This window comes from Salmo trutta, chromosome 19 (genome assembly GCF_901001165.1).
Source record: "Salmo trutta chromosome 19, fSalTru1.1, whole genome shotgun sequence".
NCBI lineage: Eukaryota > Metazoa > Chordata > Actinopteri > Salmoniformes > Salmonidae > Salmo > Salmo trutta.
In genome coordinates, this window is record NC_042975.1 from 13,008,837 (window position 1) to 13,031,505 (window position 22,669).

General features: G+C 40.8%; 1 protein-coding gene across 2 annotated transcripts in view; it reads left to right on the forward strand.

Annotated features, from left to right (window-relative positions):
* The window catches only part of LOC115154012 (long-chain-fatty-acid--CoA ligase 6), a 106,893-nt gene that overhangs the window by 2,036 nt on the left and 82,188 nt on the right, over positions 1-22,669 (forward strand). The gene's annotated exons all lie outside the window — the stretch shown is intronic.

A 22,669-nucleotide genomic window follows, 5' to 3' on the forward strand; every position in this document is an offset into this window, starting at 1 on the left:
AAGTAAAAATGAAAATGGTCATCTCTCAGGAAACTCATCCCCACATACCTTGACTTGATGTAGGCTAAAACATAAGCAACATTGTTTCATTCAGGCTTTATTATTGATCAATGTTTAGAATGTATAGGACCCTTTTTAACATGTATGCCATTTTCAAATACAGCTCTTTGACTGTTGCGGTTTAAGGCCTGCGTGTGTGTGTGTGTGTGTGCCATGTGTGTGTGTACTTACGTGTTGAACGTGTTGCAGATAAATGTGAATATTATTACAGAACATTTGTTTTTCTGTACTTTAAAGTCTCTTTGGTGTCAGAGTTTGTGTATATTGGAACCCTAGGCAAATTGTCACTGGTAGGGTTTAATTTTCCCCCATGAGGAAATCTGTGAGGGGACTGTGGATAGGTCTCTGTCCATCCGTTTGTTCGTTATTCACACAAGATATCCAAGACAGCACTGGCCTGATTTTGACTAAACTTGGCTGAATGACACGTCTTGACATAGGCATTGCAAAATGACACTGATTGGCCCAAGGTGGGAGCTATAGTAATTAACTGGAATTTGTGAGTCACACCAGGAAGGAAGAGGCGAAGCGAGAGGGATAACTGGGAAAGTTAATTAAGCTTTCACATTTTCAAACTCCAAAACGTAATAAATAAGTAGATTTTCCCAACGTCTGACGCTTCACACTTGTTATCAACCAGCATTCGGTTTCCAAGCAGAGGCACGAATGTCAAAGCCTTCCCTCTGCCTAGAGTGAGCCCTGCCTCAGTAGGCTAGGTCCTGGACACTCACAGTCTCAGTGGATGTAGGATCCCAGGAGCGTAGCCACAGGTGGGTAGCCAGGCCCACCACTCAGCAACAACAAAACATTTTTGTTTTATGCCCTTTACTTGTCAGTGTTCCAAACGGGACATTATTTGTCTTTTTACCTAAACATGCAAACACCATCAGATAGATTTCATAGCAAGCAGTGCACTGGGTTAGTCAGATTTGATTAAATATAACAGAACAGATGACCTGGAATGACATTCACTCCCATGGCATGGTTTGACAAAAATAACTAACTGAAGGCCACGAATATGACTGCATTGAGGCATATGTCACTGTGCTTCTATGGCTATATGCAACATGCCATTGCCTATTTCCTTTGTTCATTTAGCAAACAAGACAGCTCATAATCCAGTGCCTTTATCATTCAACATGAACACCTGATTCACGCAGGTCTCCTCTGAACAGTTGATGTTGAGATGTTTGTCTGTCACTAGAACTCTGTGAAGTATTTATTTGGCCTGAAATTTATTTGGGCTGGTAACTCTAATGAACTTCTCCTCTGCAGCAGAGGCAACTCTGGGTCTTCCTTTCCTGTGGCGGTCCTCATGAGAGCCAGTTTCATCATAGCGCTTGATAGTTTTTGCAACTGCACTTGAAGAAATTTTCAAAGTTCTTGAAATGTTCTGGATTGACTGAACTTAATGTCTTAAAGTAATGATTATTGTCATTTCTCTTTGCTTATTTGAGCTGTTCTTGCCATAATATGGACTTGGTCTTTGTCACGTATACTCCCTCTCCGGTGCTCAAGGTCGTCAGGCTGCTCATTATTACGCACACCTGTCACCATCGTTACACGCATCAGTGCCTCATCAGACTCACCTGGACTCAATCACCTGCCTGATTACCTTCCCTATATATGTCACTCCCTTTGGTTCCTTCCCTAGGTGTTATTATTTCTGTTCCGTTGTTTCATGTCTGTACGCTACTCGTGTTATTTATTATGAACAGTCACTCCCTAACATGGTTGTAGCTAGTTGGCAAGCTTATAACTCATTATTTTATGGTGGTCCAGTTACTGTATGTGTTTTAGCCTAATTGTTAAGGTCAGGGTTAAGTTTAGGAGTTAGGTTAAAGGGTTAAGATCAGTGTTAGGGGAAGGGTTAGCTAACATGCTATGTAGCTAGCTAAAAAGTAGTAAGTAGTTGAAAAGTTGCTAATTAGATTCCAACTCTCAACCTTTCGGTTTCTAGATGTTTGCGTTATACGCCCACCCATCCAACCTACTTTCGTTTTTGTCTTAAGTAACCATCGGTCGTATGTAACCATACCAAATGTAACATATTGTAATGAAACAGCAGGGAGCAGGTTTCGAACCCTCAACCTTCTAGCCCAAAGTTCGGCGCGCTATCGACAGTGCCGCAAAAGCATGCTCAAGCGGCAGAGTCGATTTCCGCGCTTATAAACCCAGGGTCGTTACACTACTCCCTCCTTTCAAAGAGTGCGTCCTCGCGCTAGCTTGAGACTCTACGTCTTACAGGAACGCGCTCACCGGCCAAGCACACGCACTGTCGTGGAAGCAAGGTCCGATCACTTCCGACACCAATGTAATGAAACGGCAAGGAGCAGGTTTCGAACCCTCGACCTTCAAGCCCGAAGTCCGGCGCGCTATCGACTGTGCCGCAAAAGCATGCTCAAGCGGCAGAGTCGATTTCCGCGCTTATAAACCCAGGGTCGTTACACTATCATACACATTTTTGTGTCCCGGATTTGCATTTACTATGTTACGTCTAGTCTGAGACCAGGCTGCAACATCAGGCAGGTGTGCTATTTTAGCAATCAGCATTATGATTGCTATGATTGCAGCATTATGATTGTCTGATGCAGCATCGTGGCTACATGGATGAAGCATGGGGCTGCTCCTCTGCATTGTTTACCCAAATGGGCTAATCATTAGCTAGATCACCGACTCTATGATCTTGTTGTTTGTTTAATGTCCAAAGAACAACTCACACTGGCACAAATAAAATCATGTGATTTTCCCAGTGTTTATAGGCTTACAGTTTACAGATCTTTCTATAAATAATGGGGCCAATGTGTGACATTGGGATCAACATTTCAAATGTTTTGAAACCAAAATTAAATGGGTTTTCATGCAGTTCCACATGTGTACTTAGAGGAATAAAAGTGAATGTATGCAAATTGTCCCACAACTCCACCTATACACCAACATAGGCCTAGGAGGGTCAAATATACTATACATTCTTTAAGCAGGGTTCATACAGACATTGGTAAGTCAAATTCAATTACTTTTTCAAGCACTTAATTGTAATTTTCAAGGACCTAAATGTTATACAATTGTATAATGTATATAACTGTAAATATAGGGTCTAAAATAGAGCACCTCCCCCAAAAAAGCATGCAAAAAGTATAAAAGAAAAGTAGGCCATTACCACTTTGAGAATAAAAAAAATGTAAGGCCTTGAAATTCAAATTATTATTACATTCTAAAATATGTGAGAATAATGTGGACATTGCCTTACTAAATATATAGATTGAATGCATGCGTGGCATTTTTTTGTAGTCTATCTGGCCAATTTAGGCAAACGTAATAAATCCATGAATAGCGGTAGTATTCATCTCACCATCACTGTTTTTATAATGAGAAAGTGGCCAAAAACAAGGTTCCTTTTTTAATGGAAGGATTTGAATGGAACGCCAAGTAGAAGCCGACAGTGCATGTTGTCATCTCCAATAACCGCACGTGGTTTTACCGCTATAGAGTAGCGAAACACCCTTGATTTGAAGCGGCGGGAAACAAACAAAAGTGGCCACATCTCTCACAAAAACGGATCAAAAATAAAATCACGGATAATTATGAGGGAGCAGGAGAACTTATAAATTGGCTACAATAACTACATGGACTTTTCAAGCACCAAATTGAGTCCCAAAGGTAGGCCTATTCCAGTAGTTGAATTTCTGAGCTCCAAATTCAAGTAGACAACTTAATTTGTATGTATTTTTATTTAACTAGGCAAGTCAGTTAAGAACACATTCTTATTTACAATGATGGCCTACCAAAAGGCAAAAAGCCTCCTGCGGGTAAAGGGCTTGGATTAAAAATAAAATATAGGACAAAACACAAATCACGTTATTTTGACCTAGCACTGTTGGGTTAAGTGAATGACCACGCACGCACGCGCATACACACACACACACACACACACAGTGGCCTTTCCTATTGCTCAGAACATGCTATACTCCTATACAGTCTATTGTTGTGTGCGGGTATTTCATTTGCATTGAGTCAAGACACTTTGTGCATGGTTTAAAGCAGGGGTGAGAAGAGTACTGAAATTGCCTGCTCAAGTAGCAGTACTGTTACTTCAATTAGATTTTTTTGGTTTGCAGTGGTTTAGATGGTACATTGATTCCATACACTATACTTGCTTGTTTTGTCACACAAACTGAAATTAGGTGAACTATTATAATTTTAGCAACCAGGAAATGGTGTAGCGATTTCTGCATAGTGCATCTTTAAGTGGAGAGTCAAAATGGATAGCCTAAACTTCGATGAACTGAGAAAATAATTTTCAATAGATTATGTTAAAGTAACTGTCTGCATTCAGACTGAGACTAGCTAACTACCTAACTCAAACCCATAGCCTAGCTAACGTTAGCCAGCTAGCTAACATTAGCCACCTAGCTAGAAATCGTAACATATCATGTTTTGCAAATTTGTAACATATCATACAAAAATTTGTGATGGACCTCCACAAATTAATACATAACATATGAAACAACATATACTAAATGGAGTGTCTCGAATTTACATGGACCATGTACAGGCCCTAAATATATTGCTTTTTATCAATATGTTATCGGGCTCATTTCTGGAGGAAATATTACATCTTCAACGTTTTAATATAGGCTATGTCATCATTTACGGGGGGAGGGGTTTCAAACAACCAGCGTAAAATCAGATGTTATGGTTGGCTATAATATAAGGTACTTTCCCATACTGCAAATGAAAGATGAAATCACCCACGATTGAAATTCTGCGTGCATAACTTGCTTTAATGTGATCTTGGCCCGGGACCAGTGCTTAATTTGTAAATCGGGAGGTGCAGGAACAAAAAGTGAGAGGGAGAAGGGGAGTTATGAGGTAGCTGAACGCATGAGAGAAAAAAAAAATCACCTTTATAGGAATGCATTGCATGCATATCATCGCATTTGCGTAGTGGCATAGAGCGGTAGAGTAGAGGCATTTACAGAAGTTGCACACCTGGGGAACATTTTAGTAGTCTTGAGTCCTGGAAAAATGTGGCCTTTTATAAACGCATGTCATGCAATTCTACATCATTTTACATGACTTGGAGACTTTGGTAGAATCTGAGAATACTTTGACATTGATAAACTGAGAATGTGAGATCAATAAAAACAACCCCGTCTTATATCCATCAAAAGCCTAGGCCAAGGTGTGTGGAGACATATTGAGGGCTACAATATGCGGAGAAAATTATAGTCCTAAAAATGCTTTCCAACTTCACTGACTCACTCAATGATGCATAGCTCACTCACTGGTTATTGCCGATACGCTCGTGCCGAAAGCCTATTCTCTCTTTTGGAAGTTGATCAAATATTTTGGTAGCCTACAGCATAGAGTTTTCTATTTTCAGCAGGAGCCATTTGCTTTCCAACCTGTGTGTCCCCTCGATTGTATTTGAAATATTATGAAAGGCTTGTTTTGTCTACATGCAGTTTTTCCACTGACAGATTTGCCGCGCGTTCCCTGCTGTAGGCAATTCCTTGTGTTATTGGGCTACAATCAACAGCTAAATTAGGATTTGTTTTTATTTTTTATAAACTATTGATTCTCTGTGGTTAAATTATAGGCCTGCTCATGGTGTAGTAGGCTATTCTGAATGATTTCCTTTATTTCTTAACAGACAGCAGTAATAATGACAAATATATTTCCATTTATCAGGGGTGCTACAGTTCCTTCAGAACCCTTCGCGCGATTCTATACGGAAATCAATTATGCAGTGCAACACAGGAGAGATGAGAGTTGCATGAGTATTTCGCTACGATGTTGCGCAAAACATAAACCCGACCGGCCCAACCCGAATCAATTACAATATTAGGCTCGGGCTGAAAATCTACTTTTTCACATAGTTTTTTTTTCTTTTGTGGTGGCAGGATAATTAACGAAGAGTCAACTCGCACAAACTTTTATCGCTTTTGTTCAAATTTTTACATTGCAAAAAGTGAAAATTCTTTTTCATGCCACGAGAGGTACCGGGTCCAGCCAAATAGGTTCCAGAAAAAAAAACTGTCCAAAACGGAGAGGTGGGGATCCGGCTCAAATTAAGCACTGCCGGGCTGGGACAGTAATTTCCACTTCTTAATAGGCCTGTGTGGCACTGGCAAATTGACCTGAATGTCAAGTGTTGGACTGGTACCTGGGCTAATTGCCTTCCATTTTTGAATACATTAATTTACAATCGGCAATTTGAGTATCTGGTCAATATAATGGCTAATCCGCATCATCCGTGGGGGACGACATGTTTACTGTTGTCTTGTTTAAATGTGTAGGGTGGGGTTTTATTAATTACCAAATATTCTGTGTAGGCTGGCCCATTGTAGAATGTATTAAATCAATGCATCATATTACATCTTTCATTGTGACATATGTGATTGATGCAACAACATGACATTTTGGCTCAGTTCCTTGCTGTAGGCAATTCCTTGTGTTATTGGGCTACAATCAACAGCTAAATTAGGCTCAGTTGGTAGAGCATGGTGTTTGCAACGCCAGGGTTGTGGGTTCGATTCCCACGGGGGACCAGTACGGGGAAGAAAAAAATGATGTATGAAATGTATGCGTTCACTACTGTAAGTCGCTCTGGATAAGAGCGTCTGCTAAATGACTAAAATGTAATGTCAAAAAAAAAGTGTAAATGTAATTTTATTGGCAAGAAATGCACCACTTCACAGGTAAAATAACTATTTAATAAAAGACCACAAGATGTCGCCAATAGTATACTCTAAAAAATATTGCTTGTCCTTAAACCTGCTCTTGCGAGGACTCAGGTTACTCGACTAATTCAGTTTATAACAATGAAAACACAGAAACTCATCTTGACCATGTGTCATATGGTTATTACCATGACAGTATTGTTCTTGTGAAACAATTTGTATGTGGCACTTGCATTACTGTGAAGAGAGACATGGTATTTGGAGGGCTAGTTTTATCACTAAGCCTAAAGTTAGTTAGAAATGGCATGCTTGTCTTCAATGCACTGGGAGGCCTTTATGCATGCAGGTAATTATATTGAATTATAAATAAAGACCTATTGCAGGCATCAAAGTCAAGATGATGATCTCTCACTCTATTTGCATTATGGAGCCAGAACACTGAGATGCTTTTTATAGCGTTTTGCATGTCTGGATCGATGCCAAGCAGGATGTTTGTCTTAATTATAAGGCGGTGATAGTGATCATGGTAATTGTGACCAACTAGGTCAGAAAATGCAGTACACCCAGACTTGTGAGCCAAAATTCCAATGTGAGGTCTAGTACTGGTGTAATCCTGATGTGTAGCAGTCTACAGGTATTCACCTCAAACAATTAGCCCGCAGAAAGCAAACTATATCCTGCTTAAATCCCCATTCAGATTCACATCAAGGATCAATCAAGTCTTTCATAACAAAATCGTTTTTATGCTGCTGATGCATTGATAGTGGCCTGAATAGCACATCGTTGGTATGTGTGTCAAGTCAGCCACTGATATATAGTCTAGTTGTTTTTTTTAAGGGCCAATATAATTAACTGGTGTTTGTCAGTGTTGTGTATTGTGTGAACAGTATCAGGGCTGAGTCATTGCAGTAATTATCAGAATTATAGTTTTATTGTCATTCATACATATTGAAAACAACTGTCCATGACATGGTTAGACTATTGTGAGGTCTTTGTTACTGGAATGTCACTATGATGCTCTGTTTGTCATTACTGTCTGAGAGGGCTACACATCACAGGAGCTGGATAATAACAAGTCCATGAACATATCGTTTTCTATAAATGGGTTGCTTGTTTAGCAACAAAACTGACGCGTGCACAACTATGGGGCAAAACAGACCGGGTTGGCTTAGATTGTTGACAACATGTTAACTATATTTCGTCTCCATTGTTTATTTTAAACATAAACAATTGTCACAATGAGCACAAAACAAGTGTTGTCTCAAATACATCGTTTCAGTTATTGGTTATCTAGCTAGATTTTTTGTTGTTGTTGCCATATTCGCATGACATGAAATCAGTCAAAACAAGACATGGTAACTAGCTGAAATGTCCCATTTTTGATTCCCAACATGGCCGTTTCTTGTCATTGTTGTTAGCTATCTGGCTATCCAGAATCTCAACAACACACGGACTTCTGTCCCATTGAAGTGTGCACATCATTTTCGCGACGTTCTCTGCTAACACATCTATAGAATAAAAATAAACCTTACCAAACAAAGCAGCATGATACTTGTAAATGAATGGAAGCCTCCCCATATGAACAATTGACGGTGGATTCCAAATGGAGGGTTTCCTGTAAATGTCTTCTTCTCAGTGGCAACACACCCTGGTAACAGGCCCACATTGCAGCCCAAGTAAAAGTCACGTGATTTTCAATAAATTGGACCTGAAATTTGAGTGTTTCCACTGAGATTGTTTGTTTAGAGCAGCATGTTAGTTTAGAGTAGTATGTTAGTTGTATTTATGTTATTATTCTCAAAACATGATACTTGGCAATGAATGGAAGCCACCCCATGTGAACAGAGTTCGATTCATCAGGTCAGAGGGAGGATGAAGAAATGGTCAAGGTTCTAAATGTGGATATCTTGTATACTATTTGACTTATCCCAAAATAGTTTGTGGTTTTGTTTTTCACTTTTGCTACTATATTTCTTTATTCTGATTTCTGCACGTGATTCTGAAATTTCAACACTTGAGTGGTCATCAATGATACTTGTTGGAATGAATTTAGCCTTAAGATGATTTTGGGAAACCGGGTCCAGGTCTTTGTAGGAATTTTGGGTTGAAATAAATACTTATTTCTGTTGTTTAGCTAGATTTATATGCATAGAGTATTGTTGCTTTGACACTGACTTTTCACATTTCTCACATGCTTAGTAGAAGCACTTAAATGAGACTGGAAAGCAGTTTTTGCAACATGACCTTTATACGTAGAGAGGATGATATATATATACGACTGTGGTGGGAGGCCTTTGTTCAGTATCATATCGCTTCCTTTTTTCCATTTTTTTGTGACCAACCACTCTCTTAGTTAACATAATGAGGCCTAGGGGGCTACTACAGATTTTTAGCACCTTTTCCATTTACCATAACAGCTCTGCTTTAAATTCCAACAGATGCAATGTACCTTGATTGACTGTTTTGTTTTTTTATTCATCCCACACCCTTCCACTAAATTATAGACGTCACACTGGCAATGCCAGACATTCCTGGTCTCTGTGTGTTTCAGAAAAATAGTCTCTAGTCTATCCAGTAAATCAGGAGACCGACGCAGAGGTTGCATCCAAAATGGCCAGAGGCAAGGAGACTTAGAGCTTGAATCACCAAGGGATCTCTTTCTCCTTATCAACCTGCTCTCAGCTCTTTGGCTGTGACCCAAATGGCACTCTATTCCATATTTAGTGCACCACTTTTGACCAGGGCCATTAGGTCTCTGGTCAAAAGTGAACTTTATGGCATTATTAGTATTTTAATACAGTACATACCTGACCCCTCTTTCTAGGACTGGAACCCTAATGGCTGCTTATGAAGAGGAGAGGCATTACTCACCGTGAATGTGCATCAGTTCCCTGAGTTACTTTTGTGAGGAGTAGCTGTGATTGAATGAGTTACATTATTGGTTACTTTGCTGCACTGTCATCAAATAACTTGGCATGGAAAAGGTTATCTAGCTGTGCCCTAATTCCAAGAATACACACCATTCCTACTACCCTCTTTCCGGGTGTGGTTGCATGCGTGGTTGCATGCCAGTGTGTAGGTGTGCCTGCAGAAGGGTTCTTTGAAAAGCCGAGCAAAGGGATCGAAGTCAAGTCTGAAGATACAGTAAACAGTTACCGGATAGTTCAGATTCTCAATCTGTTGATGCGCTACAGATGGTGGTAATATCAACAATCTATCTGTTGATTAGCAACTGCTTGCTAAGATTACGGTTAGGGTTAAGGTTAGGGCTATGATAAGGGTTAAGGTTAGTAGATAGTCTGTAGAACATTACAGATGGACTATACAAATAAAGTATTACCCAGTTACCATGAATAGCCTTACTTGCCCAGGCATGGCAATCTAGCTTTACCTCCTGCACACTACCAACACCAGTCCTTTAATCTGTATGCCATGCTCTTTCCCGGTGGTTGTGTGGGTGGTTGCATGCCAGTGTGTAGGTGTACCTGTAGAAGGGTTTCTGAAAAAGCCAAACAAAGGCGTCAAAAACCTGAAAATCAAGTTGGTCTGTTGTTGTTTTGTTTGGCCTTTGTTATGATTCTCAACATTCATTTATATAACTTTGCTGTGATGTATCAAATATGTCTGCTGCTTATTATTTTGAGGTAGTGAGTTTGATGAATGATTTAGTGGTGAAGGAAGTTCTTGAACATAAGGGTTTAAAGTGGAGGTGATGGCATTGTGTTTCAACGAGATCATGCAACATGATCTCATCAATGGAGGTCTTGAGCTTTATGTTACGTTTCTAACAGAACAGTATAATCAGCACCATATCACAGTGGTTATGGATCTCCCATTAATGCATGTCCATCCAATGTGATTATACGCCTTAGTGCAATAATTCATCTGTGATAGTGGACTTTGCATACACCAAACTGAGTTTAATATCAGCAAATGTACATATGTTCAAAATGTGTGCATATCAGCTGTGTCTAGACAATGACTCCTAAATGCATTCCATTGTTGAGAATTGGTATTCAGAATCGCTGTCCTACATCCGACTGTAGTGGCCTCTACTCTTTTCTAATCCACTCTACTTTCTCTGCCTATTGGCATCCCGAAGTAGGTCTGTGATCATAATCAATCCTGTTGGCTTTTTCACACATTCTGGTGCAAAGACATGTGGGCAGGTGTAATAAGGCAGGTGATAAAGCCAAGGTGTATCTGTCCCATCTGGCTTCCTTAGTTAACCAATGGAGGACAATGAGCTCTGATTATCATCAGACAGCTGAGTGATTGGTTCCTTGGTAACCCTTGGCTTTGATTGAGTGACGGCAAATTATAACCCATCATTTTGAGATTGTTGAAATGTCAACCTCACGCTCAGTTTTATAGAGATATTCCATCATTCAATTTGCGAGCTTAATTATCACATCTCTTACCCTTTCTGTCACCCGCTTTGTATTTATTTATTTCACCTTTATTTAACCAGGTAGGCTAGTTGAGAACAAGTTCTCATTTACAACTGCGACCTGGCCAAGATAAAGCAAAGCAGTGCGACACAAACAACAACACAGAGTTACACATGGAATAAACAAACATGCAGTCAATAATACAATAGAAAAGGTATTTAATACAGTGTGTGCAAATGAGGTAGGATAAGGGAGGTAAGGCAATAAATAGGCCATAGTGGCGAGATAATTACAATATAGCAATTAAACACTGGAGTGATAGATGTGCAGAAGATGAATGTGCAAGTAGAGATACTGGGTTGCAAAGGAGCAAAATAAATAAAATAAATAACAGTATGGGGGATGAGGTAGTTGGATGGGCTATTTACAGATGGGCTATGTACAGGTGCAGTGATCTGTGAGCTGCTCTGACAGCTGGTGCTTAAAGTTAGTGAGGGAGATATGAGTCGCCAGCTTCAGTGATTTTTGCAGTTAGTTCCAGTCATTGGCAGCAGAGAACTGGAAGGAAAGGCGGCCAAAGGAGGAATTGGCTACGGGTGGGTGCTGCTATGGTGACCAGTGAGCTGAGATAAGGCGGGGCTTTACCTAGCAAAGACTTATAGATGACCTGGAGCCAGTGGGTTTGGCGACGAATATGAAGCGAGGGCCAGCCAACGAGAGCATACAGGTCGCAGTGGTGGGCAGTATATGGGGCTTTGGTGACAAAACAAATGGCACTGTGATAGAATGCATCCAATTTGCTGAGTAGAGTGTTGGAGGCTATTTTGTAAATGACATCGCCGAAGTCAAGGATCGGTAGGATAGTCAGCTTTACGAGGGTATGTTTGTCAGCATGAGTGAAGGATGTTTGTTGCGAAATAGGAAGCCGATTCTAGATTTCATTTTGGATTGGAGATGCTTAATGTGAGTCTGGAAGGAGAGTTTACAGTCTAACCCGGGGGTCGGCAACCCGCGGCTCTAGAGCCGCATGCGGCTCTTTAGCGCCGCCCTTGTGGCTCCCTGGAGCTTTTTCAAAAATTTGAAAATGGAAAAAGATGGTGTGAATATATTTTTTGTTTTAATATAATTTATTATCCAATGCTGTAAAAATGTCTATAATAAATATTTAATTTCAACATTTCTGTCAACGAAGATTTACGTCATAGCCTGCGACACACGTTTCTTTCAGCTCGGCGTAGTGCCAGACAGGTGGCTGTTGCAAACAAACCGGCGGGTGTGTCATGGGCCATGGATCCCAAATGGAAAAAGAGAAAGATAGCTGAGGAGAACAGAGGATTCCACAGTTCTTGGACCGAATCATTTGCTTTCATTGCCAATGCGGAATGGCTAGTTAGTTAGCGGTGGTCCGCGCTAATAGCATTTCAATCGGTGACGTCACTCGCTCTGAGACTTGAAGTAGGGTTTCCCCTTGCGTTGCAAGGGCCGCGGCTTTTGTGGCGCGATGGGTAACGATGCTTCGTGGTTGTCAGTTGTTTGATGTGTGCAAGAGGGTCCCTGGTTCGAGCCCGGGTTGGGGTGAAGAGAGGGACGGAACCTACACTGTTACACATGTTTGCTTTGTAATGAGAAGTTGTCAAATAACAAAAAGAGTAACGTGGAAAGACATTTCCATTCTTCCTGACAGTTATAGGAACATGAAGAAATATGCATTTGGTGTATTATCCATCTTTGGATCAACATACCTGTGCAAGCAGATATTCTCAAACATGAACTACATAAAATCCAAATACCGCACCCGCCTCACAGATGAGAGCTTGCAGTCCTGCGTGAAGATTAAAGTTACATCTTACATGCCCGATGTTGAGAAGCTGTCCAGTGATGCCCGAAAACAGAAGTCACATTAAACGGGTAAGAACACACTCCTGTCATAGGCACATATTTAGTAACAAAGTGGCTGTTTTTATAAAGTTATTTCTGATTTTTGTCAGTATATATTTGGAATGACACATAGGGATATTATTGTGTTTTGTTGCTCAGGTCCGAGGATGGCTGCATTGTATTGTGCGTGTCAAAAGAGAAGAGGGTGCTGCTGCACATTTGCAGAAAACTAAAGAGAAGAGGATAATGCACAGAAATCGAACTTAAACTGTATTATTTTAATTTTATATACTTTACCTTTTCAAAAGGCAGCTGTTTTATTGCACTCTGTCTGTTGCCCAGATAAGGGGAAAAGAGAAGAGGATTGTATCGTATTATTGAGGTTTGAAAAGGACTGCATTTTATTTCCATGGGGAGGTCTGAAATTACAGGAGGCCTATTATGCACGTTGCACATATATATATATATTTTTCGAATCCTAAAATAAAAATGACATCAAATCTGATTTCTGTATTGTATTTCTATAATTTCATCAATGCAACGAAACATAATACATTAATATTATAATGGAAGTTAAACTTAAAGCACCATCGTACAGCAGAGTAGTCACTTGGTGCGTCATTCTCTCCAGGATGCGCTGCAGGTAAAATAAACGTTTAATCATGAATGCTTATTATGTATTTGTAGCCTACTTATCATTTTGATAGTAGGCTATTATAGCTAATATAGACACTTACAGCATGTATTGCCTTCATTATAAGGCTTATATAAGGCTTTTAATTTTTTGCGGCTCCAGACAGATTTGTTTTTTGTTTTTTTTGGTCCAATATGGCTCTTTCAACATTTTGGGTTGCCGACCCCTGGTCTAACCAGACACCTAGGTATTTGTAGTTGTCCACATATTCTAAGTCAGAACCGTCCAGAGTAGTGATGCTGGACGGGCGGGCAGATGTGGACGGCGATCGGTTGAAGAGCATGCATTTAGTTTTACTTGCATTTAAGAGCAGTTGAACGCCATGGAAGGAGAGTTGTATGGCATTGAAGCTCATCTGGAGGTTAGTTAACCCAGTGTCCAAAGAAGGGCCAGAAGTATACAAAATGGTGTCGTCTGCGTAGAGGTAGATCAGAGAATCACCAGCAGCAAGAGCGACATCATTGATGTATACAGAAAAAAGAGTCGGCCCGAGAACTGAACCCTGTGGCACCCCCATAGAGACTGCCAGAAGTCCGGACAACAGGCCCTCCAATTTGACACACTGAACTCTGTCTGAGAAGAAGTTGGCGAGGCAGTCATTTGAGAAACCAAGGCTGTTGAGTCTGCCGATAAGAATGTGGTGATTGACAGAGTCGAAAGCCTTGGCCAGGTCGATGAATACAGCTGCACAATATTGTCTCTTATCGATGGCTGTTAAGATATCGTTTAGGACATTGAGCGTGGCTGAGGTGCACCCATGACCAGCTCGGAAACCAGATTGCATAGCGGAGAAGGTACGGTGGGATTTGAAATGGTCTGTGATCTGTTTGTTAACTTGGCTTTCGAAGACCTTAGAAAGGCAGGGTAGGATAGATATAGGTCTGTAGCAGTTTGGGTCTAGAGTGTCTCCCCCTTTGAAGAGGAGGATGACCGCGGCAGCTTTTCATATCGTTGGGGATCTCAGATGATACAAAAGAGAGGTTGAACAGGCTAGTAATAGGGGTTACAACAACCTATGCTTAACCTGTGACAGTGAGTCTGCATCCCTGAGCACTATACTATGAATGTAGTTTTTTGTCGATCACAACTTATTTATCTCATGATCATGGCATAACAAAAGTTGTTTTGATGAGATCACAAGATAATTTTCTTATGATCACGACATAAAAGTTGTTTTGTCGAGATCACAAAATAAACTCTATGAATAGGAGTGGATGCATTGATGATAGATTGATAGTAAGTATGGCTGAAGCGGCAGAGCTTACAGTCAGCGCATATGTTATTATTGTTTGCTACACTAAGGGATGGTACATTTCATGCTAACATTATGCTTGGAGCTCATTATCAGTTTATAAGTTAGAATGTTAGCAAGCTAAACGTCCCTTACCTTGAGCTAAGTGCCTGTGGGGCATTTACGTCCTGAACTATACCTGACAGGCAAGACTGTCTCCCCGGCTATATACCACCTCCAAGACCACAGCCAATCGCATGCAAGCAACAACTCAGCTACAGTGCTTCAGAAAGTATTCAAGGCCCTTGAGTTATTCCAAAATTTGGTTGTGTTACAGCCTGAATTTTTTCACCCATCCTAGACACAATACCCCATAATGACAAAGTGAAAACATGTTTTTAGACATGTTTGCAATTTTATTGAAAATTAAATAAAGAAATATCTCATTTACATACGACTTGACACCCCTTTGTAGAACCACCTTTGGCAGCCATTACAGCTGAGACTTTCTGGGTAAGTTTCTAAGAGCTTTTCACAGCTGGATTGTCTTCAAGCTCTGTCAAGTTGGTTATTGATTATTGCTAGAAAACCATTTTCAGGTCTTGCCATAGATTTTCAAGTAGATTTAAGTCAAAACTGTAACTCGGCCACATTCCCTCTCTTCTTGGTAAGCAACTCCGGTGTAGATTTGACCTTTTGTTTTAGGTTATTCTCCTGCTGAAATGTGAATTAATCTCCCAGTGTCTGGTGGAAAGCAGACAAGCAGGTTTTCCTATAGGATTTTGCCTGTGCTCAGCTCCATTTAGTTTATTTTTTATCTGGAATAACTCCCCAGTCCTTATCTATTACAAGCATACCCATAACAGGATTCAGCCACCACTATGCATGTAAATATGGAGTGGTACTCAGTAATGTGTTGTATTGGATTTGCCCCAAATATAACAGGAAAAAAAGTTAATTGCTTTGCCACATTTTTTGCAGTATTACTTTACTGCTTTGTTGCAAACAGGATGCACGTTTTGGAATATTTGTAGTCTGTACAGGCCTCCTTCACTCTGTCAATTAGTGACTGGGTATATTGATACACCATCCAAAGTGTAATTAATATAATTAATCACCATGCTCAAAGAGATATTCAATGTTATATATTTTTGTATCTACCAATAGGTGCCCTTCTTTGCGAAGCATTAGAAAACCTCCCTGGTCTTTGTGGTTGAATATGTTTTAAATTCAATGCTCAACTGAGGGACCATACAGATAATTGTATGTGTGGGGTACATACAGTGCCTTGCGAAAGTATTCACCCCCCTTGGCATTTTTCCTATTTTGTTTTCTTACAACCTGGAATTAAAATAGATTTTTGGGGGGTTTGTATCATTTGATTTACACAACATGCCTCCTACCACTTTGAAGATGCAACATTTTTGTGAAACAAACAAGAAATAAGACAAAAAAATTGAAAATGTCAGTGTGCATAACTCTTCACCCCCCCAAAGTCAATACTTTATAGAGCCACCTTTTGCAGCAATTACAGCTGCAAGTCTCTTGGGGTATGTCTCTATAAGCTTGGCACATCTAGCCACTGGGATTTTTGCCCATTCTTCAAGGCAAAACTGCTCCAGCTCCTTCAAGTAGGATGGGTTCCGCTGGTGTACAGCAATCTTTAAGTCATACCACAGATTCTCAATTGGATTGAGGTCTGGGCTTTGACTAGGCCATTCCAAGACATTTAAATGTTTTCCCTTAAACCACTCGAGTGTTGCTTTAGCAGTATGCTTAGTGTCACGACTTCCACCGAAGGTGGCTCCTCTCCCTGTTCGGGCGTCGCTCAGCGGTCGTCGTCGCCGGCCTACTAGCTGCCACCGATCCATTTTTCCTTTTCGTTTGTGTCTGTCTGTTTTTTCACACCTGGTTTAATTTAGTTGATTTCAATGGGTTTATAGTCACCCCACTGCCTGCTAGTCTTTGTGCGGGATTGTTTCAGAGTTATGTTGTTAGGGGTGCGTGTTGCACCACAGGGTTTGTTCTTTGCTCACGGTATGTTACCGTTTTGATTTATTTCATTCGAGGAGTAGAAGTTTCTCCTCCGTGTTTTGCTTTTCTTCCCTATGTGTGGCGACTTCGTTTTTGCGTGTTTCCCACATGTTGTGTTTTGTTTGGGACAGCTTTAAAATAAACGATTGTGCCACTGGGACTTCCTTGCTCTCCTGCTCCTGATTCCATGCACCTCCCTCCTACTAGGAGGTGCCTAACACTTAGGGTCATTGTCCTGCTGGAAGGTGAACCTCCGTCCCAGTCTCAAATCTCTGGAAGACTGAAACAGGTTTCCCTCAAGAATATTTAGCGCCATCCATCTTTCCTTCAATTCTGACCAGTTTCCCAGTCCCTGCCGATGAAAAACATCCCCACAGCATGATGCTGCCACCACCATGCTTCACTGTGGGGATGGTATTCTCGGGGTGATGAGTGTTGTTGGGTTTGCGCTAGTCATTGGTGGGTGGCCCGCTCTTGGCAGCTTTGTTGTGGTGCCATATTTTTTCCATTTTTTAATAATGGATTTAATGGTGCTCTGTGGTATGTTCAAAGTTTCGTTTTTTTTTTATAACCCAACCCTGATCTGTACTTCTCCACAACTTTGTCCCTGACCTGTTTGGAGAGCTCATTGGTCTTTATTGTGCCGCTTGCTTGGTGGTGTTACAGACTGGGGCCTTTCAGAACAGGCGTATATATACTGAGATCATGTGACAGATCATGTAACACTTAAAGTCCACCTGTGTGCAATCTAACTAATTATGTGACTTCTGAAGGTAATTGGTTGCACCAGATCTTATTTAGGGGCTTATTAGCAAAGGAGTGAATACATATGCATGCACCACTTTTCCGTTTTTATTAGATTTTTTTAAACAAGTAATTTTTTTCATTTCACTTCACCAATTTGGACAATTTTATGTATGTCCATTGCATGAAATCCAAATAAAAATCTATTTAAATTACAGGTTGTAATGCAACAAAATGGGAAAAATGCCAAGGGGGATGAATACTTTTTTAAGGCACTGTAGATGAAGTAGTCATTAAAGAATCATGTTAAAAACTGCTATTTACCGCCTCCCGAGGGGTGCAGAGGTCTAAGGCAATACATCACAGTGTTGCGGCGTCACTACAGCCTGGGGTTGACCGGGAATCCCATAGGGCGTCGCACACTTGGCCCAGCGTCGTCCGGGTTAGGGTTGGGGGTTTGGCCAGGGGGCTTGACATGACTCATCGTGCTCTAGCAACTCCTTGTGATGGGCCGGGCGCCTGCAGGCTGACTCCGGTCATCAGTTGAACGGTGTTTCTTCCGACACATTGGTGCAGCTGCCTTCAGGGTTAAACGAGCTGGTGTTAAGAAGCATGGTTTGGCGGGTCATGTTTCGGAGGACGCATGACTCGACCTTCGGCTCTCCCGAGCCCGTTGGGGAGTTATAGCGATGAGACAAGATCGTAATTGGATCGCAATTGGATATTATTTACTTATTTAGGCTTGCCATAACAAAGGGGTTGAATACTTATTGACTCAAGACATTTCAGCTTTTCATTTTTAATGGAGCATCAGCATTTGTGGGTTCGATTACAGGCTCAGAATGGCCAGAAACAAAGACCTTTCTTCTGAAACTCGTCAGTCTATTCTTGTTCTGAGAAATGAAGGCTATTCCATACGAGAAATTGCCAAGAAACTGTACTACTCCTTTCACAGAACAGTGTAAACTGAATAGAAAGTGGAGTGGGAGGCCCCGGTGCATAACTGAGCAAGAGGACAAGTACATTAGAGTGTCATGTTTGAGAAACAGACGCCTAACAAGTTCTCAACTGGCAGCTTCATTAAATAGTATCCGCAAAACGCCAGTCTCAACATCAACAGTGAAGAGGCAACCCTGGGATGCTGGCCTTCTAGGCAGAGTTCCTCTGTCCAGTATCTGTGTTCTTTTGCCCATCTTAATCTTTTATTTTTATTGGCCAGTCTGAGATATGGCTTTTTCTTTGCAACTCTGCCTAGAAGGCCAGCATCCCGGAGTCGCCTATTCACTTTAATGACTACTTCATTGGGTACGTTTTTCATCCGGCCGTGAAAATACTGCCCCCTAGTCCAGACAGGTTAACGAGAGAATCACTGACATGATGTCAGCTGGTCCTTTTGTGGCTGAAATTCAGTGGAAATGTTTTTCGGCAGATTCAGTTCATTTGCATGGCAAAGAGGGACTTTGCAATTAATTGCAATTCATCTGATCACTCTTCATAACATTCTGGAGTATATGAAAATTGCCATCATACAAACTGTGGCAGCAGACGTGTAATACTGTTATATGATGTACTGTTTTATATTTTGTTTATATGTAATGTAAGTGCCTTAATGTTTTTGGACCCCAGAAAGACTAGCTGCTGCCTAAAAACGAAATAAAACACTTTTAAATGCTATTTGACGGACAGCAAAAACAGGCAGAAATGACCCTAGCCATTATCTCCTTGGCTGCTGTAGGTTCATTCACCTGTCGATCTACAAACACATAGCCTATTAACTATACAATTTCAATGTTATACCCCTGAAAGGGGGGGAAATATGAGAAATGCTCCACACTGGCACGTAGTATCAGCGACTGTTCAGTCTGTTGTAATGGTGATTTTGTGCAATTCATCAACTCTTCAAATAGATATCTATTTTCTTAAAATTACATAGCATTCACAGTTGTATTCCTAGGCATTACTGATCAAGCTCTGCACAGACAGACACCAATGTAGTGGTAAAAAATAAAATAAAAGGGATAATGGATAAACTACATTGGGCATCGAGATAAGACGAACAACCACCGATATACAGTTGAAGTCGAAAGTCGATACACCTTAGCCAAATACATTTAAACTCAGTATTTCACAATTCCTAACATTTAATCCTAGTAAAAATGCCCTGTCTTGGGTCAGTTAGGATCACCACTTTATTTTAAGAATGTGAAATGTCAGAATAATAGTAGAGAGAATGATTTATTTCAGCTTTTATTTCTTTCATCACATTCCCAGTGGGTCAGAAGTTTACATACACTCAATTAGTATTTGGTAGCATTGCCTTTAAATTGTTTAACCTGGGTCAAACGCTTTGGGTAGCCTTCCACAGGCTTCCCACAATAAGTTGGGTGTCACGCCCTGACCGTAGAGATCCTTATTATTCTCTATGTTTGGTTAGGTCAGGGTGTGACTCGGGTGGGAAAGTCTATGTTTTCTGTTTCTTTGTTTTTAAGCCAGTGTGGTTCCCAATCAGAGGCAGCTGTCCATCGTTGTCTTTGATTGGGAATCATACTTAGGCAGCCGGTTTTCCACCTGTGTTTGTGGGATGTTATTTTCTGTTTAGTGTCTGTGCCTGACGGAACTGTTCGCTTTCGCTTATTCTTGTTTGAGTGTTTCTTGGAATAAAGTATCATGAACACTTACCACGCTGCACCTTGGTCCACTTCTACTACCAACGATGAGCGTTACATTGGGTGAATTTTGGCCCATTCCTCCTGACAGAGCTGGTGTAACTGAGTCAGGTTTGTAGGCCTCCTTGCTCACACCCGCTTTTTCAGTTCTGCCCACACATTTTCTATTGGATTGAGGTTAGGGCTTTGTGCTGACCACTCCAATAACTTGACTTTGTTGTCCTTAAGCCATTTTGCCACAACTTTGGAAGTATGCTTGGGGTCATTGTCCATTTGGAAGACCCATTTGCGACCAAGCTTTAACTTCCTGACTGATGTCTTGAGATGTTGCTTCAATATATCCACATCCTTTTCTGCCACATGATGCCATCTATTTTGTGAAATGCACCAGTCCCTCCTGTAGCAAAGCACCCCCACAACATGATGCTGCCACCCCCGTGCTTCACTGTTAGGATGGTGTTCGTCGGCTTGCAAGCCTCCCCCTTTTTCCTCCAAACATAACGTTGGTCATTATGGCCAAACAGTTCTATTTTTGTTTCATCAGACCAGATGACATTTCTCCAAAATGTATGATCTTTGTCCCCATGTGCAGTTGCAAACCGTAATCTGCCTTTTTTCTGGCGGTTTTGGAGCAGTGGCTTCTTCCTTGCTGAGCGGCCTTTCAGTTTATGTTGATATAGGACTCATTTTACTGTGGATATAGATACTTTTGTATTATTTTCCTCCAGCATCTTCACAAGGTCCTTTGCTGTTCCGGAATGGATTTGCACTTTTCGCATCAAAGTACTCTAGGAGACAGAACGCATGTTCTTCCTGAGCGGTATGATGGCTGCGTGGTCCCATGGCGTTTTATACTTGCGTACTATTGTTTGTACAGATGAACGTGGTGCCTTCAGGCGTTTGGAAGTTTCTCCCAAGGATGAACCAGACTTGTGGAGGTCTACAATTTCTTTTCTGAGGTCTTGGCTGATTTCTTTTGATTTTCCCATGATGTCAAGCAAAGAGGCACTGAGTATGAAGGTAGGCCTTGAAATACATCCACAGGTACACCTCCAATTGACTCAAATGATGTCAATTAGCCAATCAGAAGATTCTAAAGCCATGACATCATTTTCTGGAATTTTCCAAGCTGTTTAAAGGCACAGTCAACTTAGTGTATGTAAACTTCTGACCCACTGGAATTGTGATTCAGTGAAATAATCTGTCTGTAAACAATTGTTGGAACCGACTTGCCAAAACTATAGTTTGTTAACAAGACATTTGTGGAGTGGTTGAAAACCGAGTTTTAATGACTCCAACCAAAGTGTACGTAAACTTCCGACCTCAACTGTAAACGAAAACGTATGACATTTTTAGAACTGTATTGTTTGCATTTTGATTGCATTTTAATGTAGGCCTATAGGGAAGATAAGCCATGAAACATATCTTCTTTGTTTTAACTTCCTCACTTGTTTGATAAGATTAGTACATATCTTCTGAGGAGACCCCACATGGGGCCCCGACCCCAAGTTTGGGGTTGTCACTAGTTAACACAGCCACAAAGTCAAAATTGGCAACAACAAAAATTAATGGTCTTAATTGAAGGTTAGGGTTAGGCATAAGGTTAGCAGTGTGGTCAAGGTTCAGCGTTTGATTTAAAATCAGATTTTAATAAGAGATATCGTGGAAATAGGCAGGTTTTACCAATAATTATGACCTTGTGGCTGTGGTAACTAGTGACGACCCAAGTTGGGAACCACTGTACTAACCTCTCTCTCTGCATGCTTCCTTTCTCTCTCTGTCTCCACTGCTTCCTCCTGCATGCATTGCAGCCTGCCTCAGCCTCACCACTGAGCGTCACATCACTGTCTCAGTAGCCTTCTCTCTGTAAAGCATAGTTATTATGAGAACTTAGTAGCCCACGCAGGCAAACATCACGATCACACCACTGATCATGATTCCACTCCTTCACAAAGAGGCAGGCGCAATTACAACTGTCAGATCAAGATTATAAGCTTACTGACCTTTGATCAACGCTGGGAGCAATATTTAGATGTTGACCAGTAATTTACTTTGTGTACTATACACTATTCAGACCCATTTACTTTTTCCACATTTTGTTATATTACAGCCTTATTCTAAAATGTATTAAATAAATCAAAAATCCTCCAGCAATTTACACACAACACCCCATAATGACAAAGCAAAAACAGGTTTTTAGATTTTTTTGGCAAATGTATTAAAAATAAAAAACAAATACCTTATTTACATAAGTATTAAGACCGTCACGTCTGGAGGAAACCTGG